The sequence below is a fragment of the Grus americana genome, unplaced genomic scaffold (genome assembly GCF_028858705.1).
Source record: "Grus americana isolate bGruAme1 unplaced genomic scaffold, bGruAme1.mat scaffold_66, whole genome shotgun sequence".
NCBI lineage: Eukaryota > Metazoa > Chordata > Aves > Gruiformes > Gruidae > Grus > Grus americana.
In genome coordinates this window covers 758,816-777,311 of record NW_026561882.1, presented here as the reverse complement: position 1 = coordinate 777,311, position 18,496 = coordinate 758,816, and positions in this window count along the sequence as shown.

Genomic DNA, 18,496 nt, shown 5'->3' with positions numbered 1-18,496 from the left:
GCAAGTTATTGTGCCACCTCAATTAATGACACAAATAGCTGAGGCCAGACATAAACAAACGCACTGGGGAGTGGAGTCTTTGATTGACAGCCTCCAATCACAAGTACTTAGCGTTCGAATGACTAAGATTATAAAATCAGTTACAGAGAAGTGTCCAGTCTGTTTAAAAAACAACCCTCTTAACCAAAGGAGGCCACCCCCAGGGGTTACTAGGCGAGGGAACTCCCCCGGAGATTACTGGCAAATTGATTTTTCTGAGTTACCCAGACAGAATGGCTATCGATATCTTTTGGTTTTGGTGGATACGTTTTCAGGATGGCCTGAGGCTTTTCCCTGTCGCACCAACAAAGCACGGGAGGTTGTTAAATGCTTATTAAAGGAAATAATACCTAAGTTTGGTGTACCAATTGGAATGTCCTCAGATAGAGGACCGCATTTTGTGGCTGAGGTTTTGCAACAATTAAGTCAAACCTTGAATATTACATGGGATTTACATACTCCATGGAGACCGCAATCTAGTGGGAAAGTTGAAAGAATGAATCAGACTCTGAAGAGACAAGGAAGTAAAATCTGTCAGGAAACAACATTAAAATGGCCCCAAGCCCTTTCTTTAGCACTTCTCCGAATTAGGGTACAGCCTCGGACTAATAAAAAGGAAAAATGCTTGCAGGTCTAAAGAGATATGTCACCTTATCTGAACCTCTGACCCTTGATACCCCCGTGCATCCCTACCAGCCTGGCGACCACGACTACATAAAGACCTGGAACTCTGAACCGCTAAAGGAAAAGTGGAAAGGCCCCTTCCAGATTCTTTTGACAACCTACACAGCAATCAAGGTTGAAGGAATTGAAACATGGATCCACTCTACCCGAGTTAAGAAAGCCCCCTTGGATCAGTGGCAAGTAACTACGGAAGGGCCTCTAAAAATCAAATTGAATCGGGTTTGAAAAAGTATGTCAAGTATGTAAGATGTCTTGCTCTGTTGGGACAGGTGTGGTCCTGTTCTGGGTATTATTAGCAGTTCCTTTACTCCCCAGTCAAGGGAACCAACAGGAGCTATGGTCTCAAGCCCATAAACAACATACTGGTATAATGGGGAATGTAGGCAAAGCTACCTTACTGGCAGGGGTAGTACATGGAACTGAGATGGTTTTAGAAAATGAATGGGGCTTGGAGGATGGTCATTGTGGGAAAATTCCCATAATTAAGGGGAAGGCAGGGAAAGAAATGAAAATAAGATGCAGAATGATAAATGGATCTACACATCAGAGGGCAAATAAGATCACTGTACGTAAGGCCACATCTTGTATAGGAGAAAGTCAAATTATGACCCAATGTATTTCTAGTACCTTAGATTGTTGGCATGATTTTATTTTGGTACAATCTGTGTACGTAATCTGCTTAGGCGTCCGTGATCAATTGGTGGCATTAACATTTAAATTTAAGATAAACATTATCGAACCTAGCATGACACGATCCCCTAGTCTAAGCCTTCCCACGACATCTGGGCCTGTGCCAACAGGACCCTCTGGACTGACTCCATTTACTTTTAGCATTGGTACATATGTCGTTAAAAATATGGGACAACAACAAATCTTATTAGATTCATTTTATTCCCTTAAAAGGGTAGAGTTGTCCATACAAATCAATATCGTCGAATTAAAACCCTTATGTTCCCCATTCTTGAGCACAGCCCATACTGGATGGCTGGCCTGGTTACGTGGGCGGACTCCCACCTCTCCTAGAACACAAAGAGATCTAACTGACACTTTGGGAACAGGAATGGGAATATCGAACGGTATAGATGCTGAAGTCCTCGCCAATAAGTTAGCTGCTGCCACTAAGGACGTGCAAGGATTACAACATCCTCTTCGATCCTCCCTTTCAGCTTGAGGGGCAAATCAGTGGCTGTTATCAGATATATTGCCTCAATGGAAACAAATTAATGAGAACGACCATGAGATAATCCTGGAGGCCCTGGACACTGCCCAAAGTAATATCTCGTTAGCTCTTAGCTATATTCAAGCCCAACTATGGGTCCAGTCGGTGGCGTCAGCAATCATTAGAGAAGGAGAAGAAGGGGTCTTACCTAGTGAAGTCCATAAGGTCATTTTGGATAACGCAAATGAATTTGAAAAAGAATTCCAGTCTTGGTGGCAGGTAGTGAATGTCACCTACAAGCCCACCAACCATAGCGCCACAGCATTTGCACCGACTATATGAAATGCCTCAATACATACTATATACCCAGTCATTCCACTTGGACTAAACAAGAACGGAACTATACTTTATGCTCTTGAGCATAAGTGGTGGGATACTATGTATGGATGGTCGCCTAACGCTACTGGACTATTGAACAAAATGTTGCATCCGGTTATTGTATTGCTTTTGCTTGTCTTACTAGGCTTTGTTTTAACTACAGTTTTGTAGATTAACCTTTGGATAATGATGAAGCGCTTGATATAGCTCACAATGTTTACTAGAAGTACTGCTAATATATCTACTGATTTATATATGGCTCTGATAGAAAAAGGTGAAGGTGAAACTTTTAAGAATCTGAAAGGATCTGAAAAGTTTCAAAAGGGGGGAATTGTAGCCAAAAAGAAAGGCCTGCAACGAAGGCCTGCTTATATTATACATAATAAGAAAACGTAGCCAAGAAGAAAGGCCTGTAATGAAGGCCTACTTGTATTATAGGTGATAAGAAACTCTTCATTATTACTTTAGGTAGAAGGCTAACGATTCTTAGAATGAGCACCTGCTACACATCATGAGAAAAAGGAGGAGCTACAAGACACTTCAAGGTCCTTACGTACATACGTTGCAGAAAGGGAGGACATTAATTGCCTCCAGCAACATCCTTATCTTGGTGAGGCGTACAGCAAACAATTACCAACACCGAAATATTGAGAGACTAGGGGAAAGGTAATTTGGGCCAGGGTCCCCACGACCACCGACTCATAAGCCCCCTACCCAAATTATCCCACCTACTCAAAAGATAGAGGCGGAGAAAGGAACTGAGCATGCGTTCTAGTTTGCATACTAGGCGAAGAAATATGAACCAATTATTGTAACGGGGAGCGTACCACTTTGTAATCTTTGTAACATTTGCGTATAAATATGACAAGAGAACCAGCGTTAGGGGTGCCTGATTAGAGGAACTATCCTCCTGACACCCAGCGCTGCAATAAAGGAAATGCCTGCTTCTTAATGCTAAATTGGTGTTAAGGAGTTTTCTTTCATTCCCGAATTTCGGTGACAGTTTGGGGATCTGGACCCTGCGGCAATGTCCTCCCCCAGCGACAGCTCGGGACGCCCGAGGGAAACTCGGGGCTGGCGTCGGAGAAAAAGCCTTCACGGGGCTGGAGACGACGCCGTCCTTAAAACCCGCCTGGGTGCTCGGCGGGAGGCTCTACGCGGAGCCGAGGTTTGGCGGCAGAGGAGCGGGCTGCGAGGGCGCCGCTGCCACCTGGGAACTCCCGGCCTGTCATCCCCGTGCCTCCCTGCCGCAGCCGCTTCGCGCCGGCACCTCGCCCGACCGGAGGACGACGAGACGACGGTGGCCCCCGGGCTGAGGCGCTGCGGCGCCGGGGTAGGTAGCCACCCGCTGCCTCGGCGGGGCCGGGCCGCCCTCTGGCTGGTGTCCGCCGCCTGACGGGCGGGGCGGCGGAGCGGCTCGGCCCCCGCTCCCTGCCAGGGAGGCTGAGGCACCGGCCGCCGCTGCCCGGCCTCCCCGCGCACCCGCCCCGGGGCAGCGAGGCGCCGGGAGGATGCGAGTGGGCGCTGCGGGCGGCGGCGTCGGGAGTTCCCGGCTCACCCCCCGCCCCAGAAGAAGTGCAGTAGTTTGTGAGACGCAAGATGGCGGCGCGGTCGTGAGCGAAGGCGGCAGGCGGGAGGGCGGCAGGCGGGCGCGGGCTGAGGGGGCGAGGCGGAGCGGCGCCGTCAGGCGTGCTCCCCCCACGCCCGCGCTTGCCCCCGGGGAACCGGCCAGGCGCTCTCCCGGCGGGGACGGGGCACCGCCAGCGCTCTCGCCGCCCCGTGCCTCCCCGGGGTAAGGGCGGCTCCTGGCCGGCGGGGGCGGGCGGGCCGAGCCGGGCCCGGCGGCGGCGACCGCCCCGCTCGCCTCCCTGTTTTCTGGCGGCGGCGGCGGCGGCGGGCGAGCGGCCGGCGCTGTCCCCGCGGCCGGGGGGCATCTCCTGCCGGGGGCGGTGGGCTCCGAGCAACGTGGGGGAGCCAGGGTGGAGGGAGAGCCGGGGGTAACTTCGAAGTGGACTGCTGCGTGCTCCCCTCACACAGACACACACCCCCCCGGCCCGCAGGGGGGTTTAAACCCCTTCGAGTCCGAGGACGATCTCCTCTCCCCGTTCTTCCCTCCTCCGCCCTGTGCCAGCTGCGAAGCCGGGAGCCTGGGCGCGGCTTTGCTCGCCACAGGGCGGAGGAAGATTCGGCTGACTCGTCAGTCAGGGAGTCCAGAAGTTCAATCCCAGTGCCAACATACGGGGTTAGACCGGAGTTTTGAAAGATTGTGGCAATGAACCCAGAGCACGAATTAAGCCTGAACTAGCGTGAACAGCTGGTCTGCTCAGAAAGAGCTGGACAGCAGAGGCCTGGGTGCTCTTTACCCACTTTTTCCCCGCGGTCCCCTGCAGAATGGCTGCTGTTTGGATGCAAACCACACCACGATCCAAAGTGGTACTGCAAATATCTTCAATACTGCTTCTGGGCTCTTTCCTCAGACCCCTAAGGTGCCCCCAGTGGTGCATTTTCAAGCCTTTCTCACCACCTCCCAAGGCCCTGGGATGAGCCAGCCAAGAGGCTGCAGAGGCACCGGGGCAAGCGCCCTGCTCCACTGCAAAACCACCATCCTCCCACCGATGGCTGCATCTCCCTCTGCCCGTGCCCGCTTCTCCCTGCGGGTGCTGTGGGCCCTCGCACCCGGTTCTGCTCACATCTGCTGGAGACAGCCCTTGAGACAGCCCTTGCCCAGCTGGGCGCTATCGCAAGGACCCTGTTTCTCTCGTGCATAACTTGCCCTCCCTCGTCTGCATCTCTTTGCTGGAGCCAGATGTTTACACTCGCTGCACATGCTGTCAGCTAGCCAGAAACACTAATATCCCCGTGGCAGAGCAACAAAGCCTTCCTAAGGATCCTCCGTGCCGCTCAGCCCGAGCCCTGCAGCTCCTGCCCTTCTGGGACCCCCACTGGCTTCGGTGGCTGCTGGGAGCATGGAGGAAAGGGGTTAGGTCCTCCTCAAGACTCTTTATTTGCTTCATTTTATCATGGTTGCCTTTAATTTTGAAGGCGCATGACTATGAAGTCTACAAATCACTGGAATAATACTGTAGCTAATTTTATGGCATCTTTAGCACCATCCAAAAAGAAAATAAAAAAATCCAACAACCAACCAACTCCCCCTGCAACGGAGCAATCTAAATAAAGGTTCTTAGGCAATACAGTATTTGCCTGGATAGTCGTCAATGTTTCCACTGCCAGTTTGTCTTCCTAAAGGAACTAAGCTTTGGCACAGCTTATATCAGAAAAAAAAATAACATATTTAAATGTTTCCAAAGGGGTATGGGATGGAGGGGGATGATGTGAGTTAAAATCTCTAGGGGTGCAGTAAAATGTTGGCCTAAGAGCCTCAGAAAGGAAACGGCCTCAATTTACCTGTATTTACTTGCCCGTGATTGTGTCAGCATTGCAGCCAAAAAGAAAGGCCTGTAACGAAGGCCTGCTTATATTATACATAATAAGAAAACGTAGCCAAGAAGAAAGGCCTGTAATGAAGGCCTACTTGTATTATAGGTGATAAGAAACTCTTCATTATTACTTTAGGTAGAAGGCTAACGATTCTTAGAATGAGCACCTGCTACACATCATGAGAAAAAGGAGGAGCTACAAGACACTTCAAGGTCCTTACGTACATACGTTGCAGAAAGGGAGGACATTAATTGCCTCCAGCAACATCCTTATCTTGGTGAGGCGTACAGCAAACAATTACCAACACCCAAATATTGAGAGACTAGGGGAAAGGTAATTTGGGCCAGGGTCCCCACGACCACCGACTCATAAGCCCCCTACCCAAATTATCCCACCTACTCAAAAGATAGAGGCGGAGAAAGGAACTGAGCATGCGTTCTAGTTTGCATACCAGGCGAAGAAATATGAACCAATTATTGTAACGGGGAGCGTACCACTTTGTAATCTTTGTAACATTTGCGTATAAATATGACAAGAGAACCAGCGTTAGGGGTGCCTGATTAGAGGAACTATCCTCCTGACACCCAGCGCTGCAATAAAGGAAATGCCTGCTTCTTAATGCTAAATTGGTGTTAAGGAGTTTTCTTTCATTCCCGAATTTCAGTGACAGCACGGGAGGGAGCAGAGCAGAGCAGGAGCCCTCACACACCCAGCCAGGTATCAGCAGCCAAGGTGTGGGTCCTCCTCGGGAAGAGCCAACTGCTGACGGTAGCGGTGAGGATATAATTTAACACCGCTCATTGCTAACGCCGAGGTGAGCTCAGCAAGCATGGGAGCTGCTACCCGCTGCACAACATTCTGCTGTGAAAAAAGCTGTCTCTATACGTCCGCACAGAGAGGCACGCAGACGTGCACGTGCAGATACCATTAATAAAAGCTGTCTTTCAGGAGCCTTCCTCTGTAGTGTAAGGAAGGTCAATGATTTTCTTGTCAGCAGCAGCTTTGCTTGAAGGAGAGCCTTTAGGACATGGCTCATCCTGTGGTGGGGAAGCAATGTTTCTGCATTAATCATGAACCTCCTTTCTTTTTTTCATGACTATATTCTGCCTGATGTAAGTATAGCCTGCCTGACAGTCTAAACACAGCCAGAAATGGTGTTTGCTTTATGGAGGAGGTGGAAATCCAAATAGAAAAGGATAGAGATATTCCAAGGGTCCTGTGTTGGGTTTGCATGGCAAGGTTTTGGTAGCGGTGAGGGTCTACAGGGGTGGGTTCTGTGAGAAGCTGCCAGAAGCTCCCCCTGTGTCTGATAGAGCCAATGCCAGCCGGCTCCAAGACGGACCTGCCGCTGGCCAAGGCCAAGCCAATCAGCGCCTCTGTGATAACATAGTTAAGAAGGAAAAAAAACAGAGAGCTTTTGCAGCCGGAGAGAGGAGTGAGAAGATGTAAGAAACTCTGCAGACACCAAGGTCGATGCAGAAGGAGGGGGAGGAGGTGCTCCAGGTGCCGGAGCAGAGATCCCCCTGCAGCCTGTGGTGAAGACCATGGTGAAGCAGGCTGTCCCCCTGCAGCCCATGGAGGAAGGATGAGGGGGTGTAGAGATTCCACTTGCAGCCCATGGAAGACCCCACACCAGAGCAGGGGGAGGCACCTGAAGGAGGCTGTGACCCCATGGGAAGCCCATGCTGGAGCAAGCTCCTGGCAGGACCTGTGGACCCGTGGAGAGAGAGGAGCCCATGCCAGGGCAGGTTTGCTGGCAGGACTCGTGACCCTGTGGGGGACCCCACGCTGGAGCAGTCTGCTCCTGAAGGTCTGCACCCCATGGAAGAGACCATGCTGGGAGCTTTCAGCTGCTGCAAACAGAAAAGGCAGGATGCGACAGAGGTGTATGGTCACCATCCCGTGTGAAACGATTTCTAATTGCTGCCACATAGATGACCGCATGCGTTTCTACACGTTCATAAAGCTCTAGGCCTATTACCAAGCAAATAAACGAACAAAAACCCCCAAACAAAACCAAGCAGCTACATTTTGGAGGTTCACCTAGCTTATTCACTGCAGGTGAATCCTACAGAGGCTCTCTGGTACGAGCAGCTAGTTCCAATGGCATCCATGTTGATGAAACAAATTTTCCAAAAGATGCGTTTCATGACTGTAGCTCTCAGAGCTGAAACATATCTAAGGGCTCTACTGTACCATTTCCACAGTGGGCAGTAACTTTGGAGCACACACTATTAGCACCCTGACTCTCTGAAAAACCTGTGTGGCTTCTCTACACACAGAAGCAGACATGAACAACAACAACAACCCCCCCCCCCCCCCGCCCCCGAAATCTGCTTCCTTAGGAAGCCAGCTTTAAAAAGTTGGTTTCACCTCCACAAATTAGGTCACAGCTTAAAAATGTGACAGAAATTGTGTTGGCAAGCCCCTGCACCGCATGGGATTCCTATCTGGTCCCATTCTCCCCACACAGGGGAAACAGCCGTGTACTACTCCCTCTCTCGTCAGGGCAGGTAAAGAGCAGGCCTCCTCTGCTTTGGCCAACCTCCAGGACTCCAACCTAGCAATTTTCCTAACTTCCTCACTGCAATATCCCCTGAAGATGAGGCCCTTGTTCTACCCTCTGCAATCCACACAAAGGAATCTCCTTTACCCCCTGCAGCTAGGCCATTTTTAACCCTTTCCCCAACTGTAGCCTAGGATAGCGGCTTCTACGAGGGACTGGAAAACCCTTATAACACTGGAACTGTAGGAATGTAAAATTCTCACACTGGGTTTTGAAAGAATTTCAGAAAAGTAGGTATTAGTATTTTATCCTTGATGAGCTTTATGTCAACCTAACTTCAGGTTTCGAGTCATCACTGCTAGAAATAAAGGTTCTTTTCAGGTTCCTAATAACTGAAAACATGCAAAACCCAAAACCCAGCCCCCAAATCCATCGTAACGACTGTTAAGACATTAGGAACCAACAGTACTAGCAGGCTGTTAGTGGGCTATTTTCAAATTCAACAAGCCCTTTTAAATTAAAGATGAGGAAGAGAACCAAAATCAAGAACAGCAGCCTACACCAGCTGCGGCAACACAGCAGTCAGAGTCCATTACAGGTTGAATTCTTTCACAAGCTTTATATCCTCCCATAAATTGTGCTTGACACACTGCTGTTCTTTGTGTGCCGCCGTGGAGCGTCTGGCTTCCTCTGCAGCCTCCCGTCGGGCAGCCTTCTCGTCTCCAGGCTGAAGAGACCCCGTCTCCAGGCCCCAGGGACCTCGGTGGCCCGCTGAGGGACTTCTCCTGGCGCAGCGGCTGAAGCTGTGACGCCATGTTGTCTTGTCCCCTTTTCTCGGGGCTCAGTGCAGAAGAGATGACACCCCTTCAGAAGGGGTGAGGGGTAGGGCAGAGGACGGGGGACGGGAAGGAAGCCTGCAGGCCGGCCAGGCGCGGAGGGTCAGCCTCCCGGCTAGCGCCGAGCGCGGAGGCAGGGCTGGCGGTGGGGCACTGGCCGGATGACCCTACGGCACCGCGTGGATGGTGGTGTGGAGGGGAGCCCTGGCACGATGTTGTGGTGCCAGGGGAGCCATCCTGGAGGTGGATCCACCTCCATCGGCTCCTCCTCGTCTTCAGGTGGATCCACCTCCATTGGCTCTGCACCATCAGCTACGTGGAAGAGGACCGCGTAGCTGATGGTGCCTCCCCTCTGACGCAGCCTCTTCCTCCGCGCCTCCTGCAGCTCCTCCTGTGGGCGCCCACACAGAGGTGAGCGCCCGCTCGCTTCGCCTCTTTGTCTCTTCATTCTTCCAACCACTGGAGAATTCGAGGACTCGAAAGCTCAGCGAATGTGGGACAAGTGCTGGGGGGCCAGTATTTATAGGGTCCGGAACAGAATGTGGTGAGGTAGCTTGTGACATCAGGAGGCCACTGTGATGGCTATGCAAATAGCCATCAAGGGCTATCCTGGCAGTTGGGGAGCCTGTGGCCTTAAAGGTACCCTACTGGGGGTAGGGGAGGGCGGCCCTTTCCTGGGGATCGCTCCCCCGTGTCCATTCCTAATGGAGGCACATTTCAGGGATCAGGTCTGAAATGTGGGTAAAGATTTTTCTGAGGAGGGATGGAGATGTTAGGACTCTACCCACCCAACCTTTTTGGCTCCATTTTAATGGTCAAGGGATTGGTAAAAATCTGTGTGAGCCAGACGGAGACTTTCCACCAACTTTGGTGGAGCTTGGATCAGGCCCAATGTGAGTGGGTTCTCCAGAGCTCGGGGAGAAGAGGGGGGAGCTTTGCAAGGTCTAAGTGGTCCAGAGAAATGAGGATCGCTCAGCTGCCATCCCCCTGGAATGAGCACACGGTTGTTTCCAGCAAAGGCAATCTGTTCTTTCCACTCCTGAACGTTTATTTGGGTCAGGGTGGGAAAATCCGATTTAGATGCCAAAGTCCCACTGGGGTGGTAAAAATATAAATACCACCTATGATTACGTGTGTATTCTGAAAAGTGGTTAGTGAGTGTGTTTATGACATTTGGCCACTCGCAGGGAGTTACTCTCTCTCTGCCCCCTCCCCTCAATTCACGTGCTTCCACTCAATACGAGTCCTGCCGGGGCCTGTAAAACCACTGCGGGGGGATGGAGCCAGGGCAATCCTGTACCCGGCTCCTCGCAGGGCTTCCCACAGCACAGCCTGCAGAGAGGAAACCAGCTTCCGTGCTCTTGGCCCCACCTGAGCGAGCCATTGCACGGATGTGTTGTGATGCTTTCCCAGTGCTAAAGCTACATCATCTGTTCAGGGACCCATTTCACACCTCATCTACCAAGGATGTGAATTGTTCACAGCATCATCCTTGGACCCTTCTCCCCAACAGGAGCAGGCCACGTGTTTCATGGTGGCAGCGCTGAATTTGACCTGTGATGGATCAAGTGGGGCAGAGGGCAAGGAGGATGAGTGCTATGAAGATGCTGTTACCATCCTTCTACCAACCTAGCAGAAGAATCCATTGCTGCTTTCTCAGGGTGGATGGCAATGGAGCCCTGTTGTGATGTGATTCACGTTTGGTTACTGGGAAAATGGAGAGGAGCTTTACCGACTATGTGTGAAGCCACATGACATCTAAAATCACAGCAGCTATCAATCCATCCCAAACCCGCAGTGCTTTGTGCAGAGCACTGCTTACAGACGCAGTTCTCAGCCTCTCCCAGCCCTGGCCAGACAGGGAACAGCAAGAACCCAGAGCAATTTTGGCACTGCTAGGAACAGATCGGATCCACGCTGCTCCAGCCCTGGAATGCATCATCTCCATCCAAGAGCTACAACTGCCCATCCCAGCGCTGTTCCTGCATGCATCTTTCCACTAGAGGAAACTTCAGCTGGAGAAGACGGTCTTTCTAAGCTTTGCATCCAAAACAACGTGATTACACCTTGGTTTCTGAGTGTTACATAGGACAAAGGCAGCACGTCACAAAGCGGGGCCACTCACTGTGGCTTTCAAAGTGAGATTTACATTTGTATCGTGCCTTACGTACCTTGATCTTGTAGAGAGGGCTGGGATGTGTTTGCAGACTAGGTGGCCTGTGAACTGGGCAGATAGTCCAAAATAGTCCTTTTTTGGCTATTCGGAACTGCCAGTGGATTTGTGCCTCTCGTCCAAATGGTGCTAATTAAAACCTCTTCAAGCTCATCCCCCTGATTACGGAGAGAGGGCTGAGACCACAAGCAGAGCACAGTGGAGAATGCCACAGCCCATAGGCTGACCCCACACCACTCTGCAGACCCCACGTTTGCAGTTAGGGCATTATTTACTCTGCTACTAGCAATGTTCTCTTAAAATATATTGAAGGAGAGATTGGGAAAATGAAGTGTATGAGATTTAGCTCGCACTAGAGGATTTCAGCATCCAAGAAAGCCAGAGCGTCCAGTCCCTCAGACTTAATAGAAACCTCCTGCTTTATTAATGTTGCCTTATTTTTTATTTTTTTTTTCCCCTTGTCCACAGGTCCTGGGCAGAAAGTCAAAGCTGTATTTGAGGAGCTTTCCTGGAGGTTTTCATTAATAACACGGCCAGGGAATCCACTGCAAATGTAAAAATAATAGATTTGAGAGCCCTAAAAGGATGGAGATTTACTCACTGTGGAAATATTAGTAGGAGCGGGGCGTTCCCATGGCTTGGCGTTGCCTGCCAGTGAGCTTTGAAAGCTGCCCGAAGGCCAAGGAGATGCTGGGGAATGGGAGCAGGAAGGAAGGTTGCCTCTGAGCGGCACGGCAAGGCAGCTGCGGCGGCTCTGCTCAGCACTGATCTTCCACTGCTGGTGGACATGCCTAAACATAGGATCGTTTCGGGTCCTTCCCAGGCTAAAGAGAAAAAGGTTAGGTGGACAGAGAAGATCTGCTCCTTGTTCCCACCTTGGAGATGAAGGTGCAGGGTGGTGCTGATCCTCAGCAGGTCAGGAGGGACACGCAGAGATGCGGGCAGGAGAGAGGGATGCTGCTTGGTGCGAGAGAAGGACAACAGCATCCAGTTCTTGTGGGGCTGCTGAGACCACGTCCCTTGCTTCCAGCTGACTCTTGCCAACAGGACTGTAACCGTGGGATAGGGGCCGTGAAACAGAAACTATAGGATCAGGTTGAGATAATTAGTTTGTAACCAAGGTAATAGGCAATGAAGCTCACTGACCATGGCAAGGTACAGTGCTGCTATGTCCCATGTACAGTCCCTACCAAACTGAACAATAGGTTTGGAGATGTTAATCTTATGAAGTAAGTTGCTATGGACAGGTGCATCCACAGCAAGGACACTGCACATGCCTGCAAGAAGACGGTCACGCAGCGGACACGGGTGCGCGACCACTGATGACCACCAGAGACCCTTGAGGACCACCGACTCAAATCACTGAGCATGCGTGACGGGGAGGAGAATATGGAAATGGATTCCAAGAAATGATTATCATAGGACTGCCCTTTCTGAGAAAAATGATGACTATGTATGTTTTGATCCTACATACCCTGTGTGTTGGTGATCACCTGGCATGCACATTGGGTGGAGCTGATTCCCCGTGCATCCAGCACTGCAACAAAGAATGCCTGCCTTTTAACACTACATTGGTGTTATGAGGTTTATTCCCAGGTTTCTGTGACAAACCCAAAGGTATGCTGTGGCATTGCTTCACTTTTGGCCCCTTTCCTCAGGCTTGGTAACTCTTTTGCAGAGTCTGCTTTTTCCTCTTTGTAACAGGCGATGTCTGGGGTTCCACAGGTTGCTTCGTTGTGGGGCACCACCTGCACCCCTGGATTTGCCTTCATCAATGCATCCTTGTACTAGGAAAGAAACGTAAAATTACCAGTCGTGCCAGTGATGACATTATACCTTCCACAGGGATAGCAAAGCTAAAGATACAAACAGATTTCCTCTGATTTCCAATATAACCTACAAATAATCCACAGAACATAAGATCATCCTTTCACCTCTGGCTAATAAGAAAGCCTTGTCACCTCTTGATCATCTGCTGCCATTTTTTCCCCCTTTTCTCCTGGCAAAACTTGTCAAATTCACTTTCCTCTAAACTGTTCATGGTTTTGGTCAATCTGCTTGCTCTGAGGAATCTATTTCATGGACAAACTCTAACCAGTTCTGCTCAGCATGAAACTCGGGAGTCAAGAGCGCAGCCTGGAAACTGGTGACAGCCCACTGACTTCAGTGCTAGAAAACTATTTTCTTGGACTTCACGCTTTTCATATGCAGCAGTAAAGGAAGAAAGTATAAATTCCTGAGGTGGCCGTAGCATTGTTGTTGCTCAAGCATGTATTGCACATGGTAATGCACCTTTCTTGGATTTTGGTTGTTCAGATGAGGCGCCTCCAGCCTTTCTCTTTCTCCTTGGCACAGCTGAATTTCTCCTGTCAAAAGGAACAGGGCTGTACTGAGGGAGGAGGTTGAATTTCTTCTCAAATAATTCTTCCAACTGTGCTAAGCTAAAGGGCAGGCAAAACCAATCAAATTAAATGTAACTGCATTTCTGTAGAAAAAAAATATCTTGTTTAGGAGAATGTGTGCATATATACATTCCTGTCTACATAATGTAGAGAGAGGGGGAAAGAGAGAAGCGCGCACACACGGTAAACATCATACTGTTAACCCAAGTTTGGGAGGAGAAGGTACACTCCAGCTTCTGCATTTGTAACTCAGTACAAATTGATTAGTTGCGTATATTAAAATTAGAAAAAATACAGACATGGGTTTCACGCTGGGGACATTTAGCTCTCTTTGCTGCACAGATTGGTACAGGAGCTGTGTCTGCTGTGTGAGGGGAAGGAAAACAAGACCATAAAGAAACCAACCAATAACATGGTTTGTAAAACCTCACGTGAAAGTCCTAACATTGGAATGGAAACAATAACAATTCAAAGCAGAGGAATCCGAGTGTCCCAGAACAGTAGCTTGTTTCCCACTTCTCTTACCCAGCAGAGAGATGCCTCAGCCCCAGTGCGTGAGGATTTACAAGCGGTGACTCAGACTGCAGCGTGGGGCTCTGCAGGGCTACAGCCCCCTCTCCCTCCGGTGCTGCTTTGCCAGCACCCGTTTCTCCTGACTTTTGTGGTACCCACCCCACGGATAGATTTTCACTGGGCTTTTTGTCCTGCCGGCTCCATCTGTTTCTCAGCCCCAGCTCTGTCTGCTTGGGAAGGGCGACGTGAGGCTGTGCCCCCTTTCCCACTGCTGGCACTCTTCCTCCAGGTGCCACCGCTCTGCCAGGACCGGTCATCTCCGGTGACACATGCCACCCTGTTTGTGCTGTAGCCAGGACTGCCTCTGGTCTGCTCCCGTTTACAGCAGTATCGCTTCGGAGTAAGACCGTCCATGCCAGTGCTGTGCTTTGGGGGAGCTGCATTCAAGCCCTGACAAGGAAGAAGAAAAATCAGAGGTGGCATTCCAGATTTTTCAGTTTCAATGGGAAAAGACTCCCAAGGCAGGTTCCCTCCAATCCGTGGGCCAGTCTCGATGCACCAGGTGTTTTGGAGAGGATAGCACTGTTCTGGTGTCAGATTATGTTCTTCTGTCCCGACACCCACCAAGGCTTTGTTTTAAGATATTTAGGAACTGGATGACGTTTCTGTGAACCCTGCAGCCACCTGCAGGCTTCGAAACCTGCCAGTTGCATGGTCTTGGGGTGCAAGTCGGAGGGGTTGTTCAGTTTGCGCGCTGCCGTGCCCGCTCCAGCAGTGGCACGGCTGATGGTGTGCCCCAGCTGAGGATGCCTCTGCAGATACGCCTCATTTTGCAGAGCCAAGAATAGGTACCCTGACAAGCATCAGCATTTCCAAACCTGAATCTAGATAAAGTTAGTGCCAGGTGAGAGGTGGGTGACAGGGTCTCAGCTTGGGCTGAGCCCATGCAGAGGAGCTGCTGCAAGGAAAGAGTCCCTTTTCCTCGACGACAAGTGGCTTGAAGGGTTTGTGTTCTGCGCTCCACAATAACTTGTAGTAAGCAGGGTGCAATCTGCTAAACCTTATTGCGATTGGTTTGTTTTTACTGGTGGAAAAAGAGTTTACAATGGGTAGAGATCATTATGAAAGGAGGACCACAGCCTTTCACACGTGCTGGTCCTCCAGGTACATGCAAAGAGAGGTCTGTGTGGATACCAGAGCTTCTGCGAAGGAGCTCAAACACCCAACCAGCATGTTTCCAGCCAGCTGAGACCTCTGGCCACTGGTGGCCTGGGAGAGGGAGGGAGGGAGGGAGAAGTGAGTTTTCTTACCAGCTGGGGAAAAAAGGCAGTGAAGCCTATGGATGGAGACGGACTGCAGGGTCAGATGCCAAAGCAGCCTTCCTAGGGCTGCTGGTCAGACCCCTGACAAGCCCCGGTACCCTGGGAGGCAGCAGCCAGCCCTGCAGCCTGCTAGCGAAACACTTCAGCTCCAACACGGCTCCTCCTTCTGTGCTTTTCAACAGCCCTGCAGCCCCCCAGCCCCAGCCCGCTGCGCTGGTGGGCCGGGGAGCTGGAGGATTTTCCCAGCGCTCTGATCTAACAGCACCAGTGGGACTGTTTCCAGCACGCTGCCACTGGAGGGCTTATCGGCCTCCCTCCCTATCTCCCACCACCCCAGCCTGATAAACGAGGGGCTGGTGGCACCCGGGGGAAGCGCCCAGAGCAGGGGACAGAGCTGGGGACTGGCCAAACACAAAGGTGGCAGGGCTGGGGTGCTTCTCCCATGAGCCCCTCCTTGTCAATGAGGATGTTGATACCTGTGACTATGGAAATCTTAAGATCAATTCAAGCAATTAGAGCCATTGCTCAATCCATGTAACCAAACAAAAGGGAAACCATTGTCACTTAGAAAACAATTAGTTGTAAGCTAAGGAGCTCTGGAACAATCTCATTTTAAAGAGCTGGGCCTTGGAAGAACAGATGTGCAAAAAAAGATAAGCGAGTTACAAGGTGATCCCAAAACTGGCCTTGAGGGATAAGGTATATGTGATACCAGGAGTGAGTCTGAAGACCCCCGAGGTGTCAACAAACATGGGGGAAAGACCTTAGCATATGCTAACGAGTTCCCAAGGAAGATCCCTGCCTGTGATAAGCACTACTGGGAAAGATACTGAATATGTCTATGAACATAGTAGAAATACTTGCTAGTTTTGTCTTTTGGGTGTGCACCTTAGGTGGAGTTATCCCCCGTGCACCCAGCGCTGCAATAAAGAATGCCTGCTTTCTAAAACTTCCAAATAAGCCTTAGAGAGTGAACTATTTTGCCGCTTTCCAGTAACAGTGTGGTGGAGGGGAAGCAGCAGAGCAGGCCCTTCCCCACAGGGTAACAGAGAGCAAAGGGTCATACTGGGGAGCAACCAGCTTCCAGGCCCGGGGCAAAGGGAATGCCCAATGGAGAGGTGATGGGAGCATTGTGGGAGTGAGGAAATACATCCCCACAAAACTCAGAGGCACACCAGAGTGGCTCTAGTATTTCTTGCAAGGTGGAAAGTAACTGCTGACACCTGCCTATCTTGGGCAGGAACAGGTTTTCCCTAAATTAGCCTAATTAGCAGGGCATAAAAAGCAGCTCACCTGGGGCTGTGTCTCTCTGCTTTGTGTTGGAGGGGTGGCTCTGAGCTGCAATAGCCTGGGAGCATCTGGGATGTCCTGGATGCTGAAGGTGTGTCTCCCTTACCCACTGAGCAGAAAAGTTCAAAAAGACTTGTTGGTTTTTTGTTTTTTTTTTTTTAATCTTCAGGAAAGATGCCCTGGTGTGTCCCTGTGGACACCTGAGCAGTCCCTGTGCATCCCTGGGGGTCCCTCAGCTGCTCCCTGGCTGGCCTTCAGCTGCTGTGGGTGTGGGACATACAGCTATTGCTCTCTAGTGGCTCCTGGCCCTGGGAAGGCTGGCTCCCCCCACCCCTGGCACTGGGGATGCTCGGGTCCTGCTTCCGGTCTCCCCCACTCCGGGACACCCGGGCCTGGCATCGTGGGTACGATCGCACTCGGCAGCAGCTTGCCCACGCCTGGAGGTGGCTCACCCACTTGGTGGCACCTTGTCCCTTCATCTCATGGGGGCTGGACTGTACCAGGAACAGCTGGTGGTGGTGTTTTGGGTTTTTTTTTGCCCAGGGTTTGGTGTGACAGACCCGACTTGCAGCCCCTGGGCACGGCTGATGGGCACTTACACCTCGCACTGGGTTGTTTCCCAGCCTGGGAGAAAGTTTTCCCCGAGCAAGGAACCTCATGTTGGAGATTTTGGAGAATAAATGAAATAGGGAGTTTGTCTCAGAATACTCCATAGCTTTCTTGTAATGCATTTTAAACCGTTCAAGCTGAGAGGCGCGAGGCTTTGGTAAAATGCACATACAGGAAACCCAAGAGGGAGGTAGTGAGACTGTGTGGGAGCCAGGGCCCAGCTCTGCAGCATTGCTGTGAGGCAAGAAATTGAGGCAACTAAGAGGCAAGCTGAGGGAATGGAAGGATATTTGTAAGGGGAATGGACTTTGCATAACTCCTGGGATTGAGGGAGGGTCCTCCCTGTGTGCAGGGCCTTGTGAAATGCTGGGGACTCCGCATCTATTTTGGAGGGTTGTGGTGGGTTGACCCTGGCTGGGGGCCAGGTGCCCCCCAGAGCCGCTCTATCATGTCCCTTGTTCACCAGACAGGGGAGAGAGAAAAAGTATAACAAAAAGCTTCTGGGTCGAGATAAGGACAGGGAGAGATCACTCACTAGTTATCGTCACGAGCAAAACAGACTGAACTTAGAGAGGAAATTCATCTAATGTATTACTAAGCAAAACAGAGGAGAGGAATGAGAAATAAAATCAAATCTTAAAACACCTGCCCCCACCCCTCCCATCTTCCCAGGCTCAACTTCACTCCTGGCTTCAACCTCTGCCCCCCCTCAGCAGGACAGGGGGACGGGGAATGGGGGTTAGGGTCAGTTCATCACACGTTGTTTCTGCTGCTTGTTCCTCCTCAGGGGGAGGACTCCTCTCATCGTTCCCCTGCTCCAGCATGGAGGAGTCCCTCTCATGGGAGACAGTCCTTCACCAACTTCTCCAACGTGAGTCTCTCCCACGGGGTGCAGACCTTCAGGAGCAGACTGCTCCAGCGTGGGTCCCCCACGGGGTCACAAGTCCTGCCAGCAAACCTGCTCTGGCGTGGGCTCCTCTCTCCACGGGTCCACAGCTCCTGCCAGGAGCTTGCTCCAGCGTGGGCTTCCCACGGGGCCACAGCCTCCTTCAGGTGCCTCCCCCTGCTCTGGTGTGGGGTCCTCCATGGGCTGCAGGTGGAATCTCTACACCCCCTCATCCTTCTCACAGAAGCCACCCCTGTA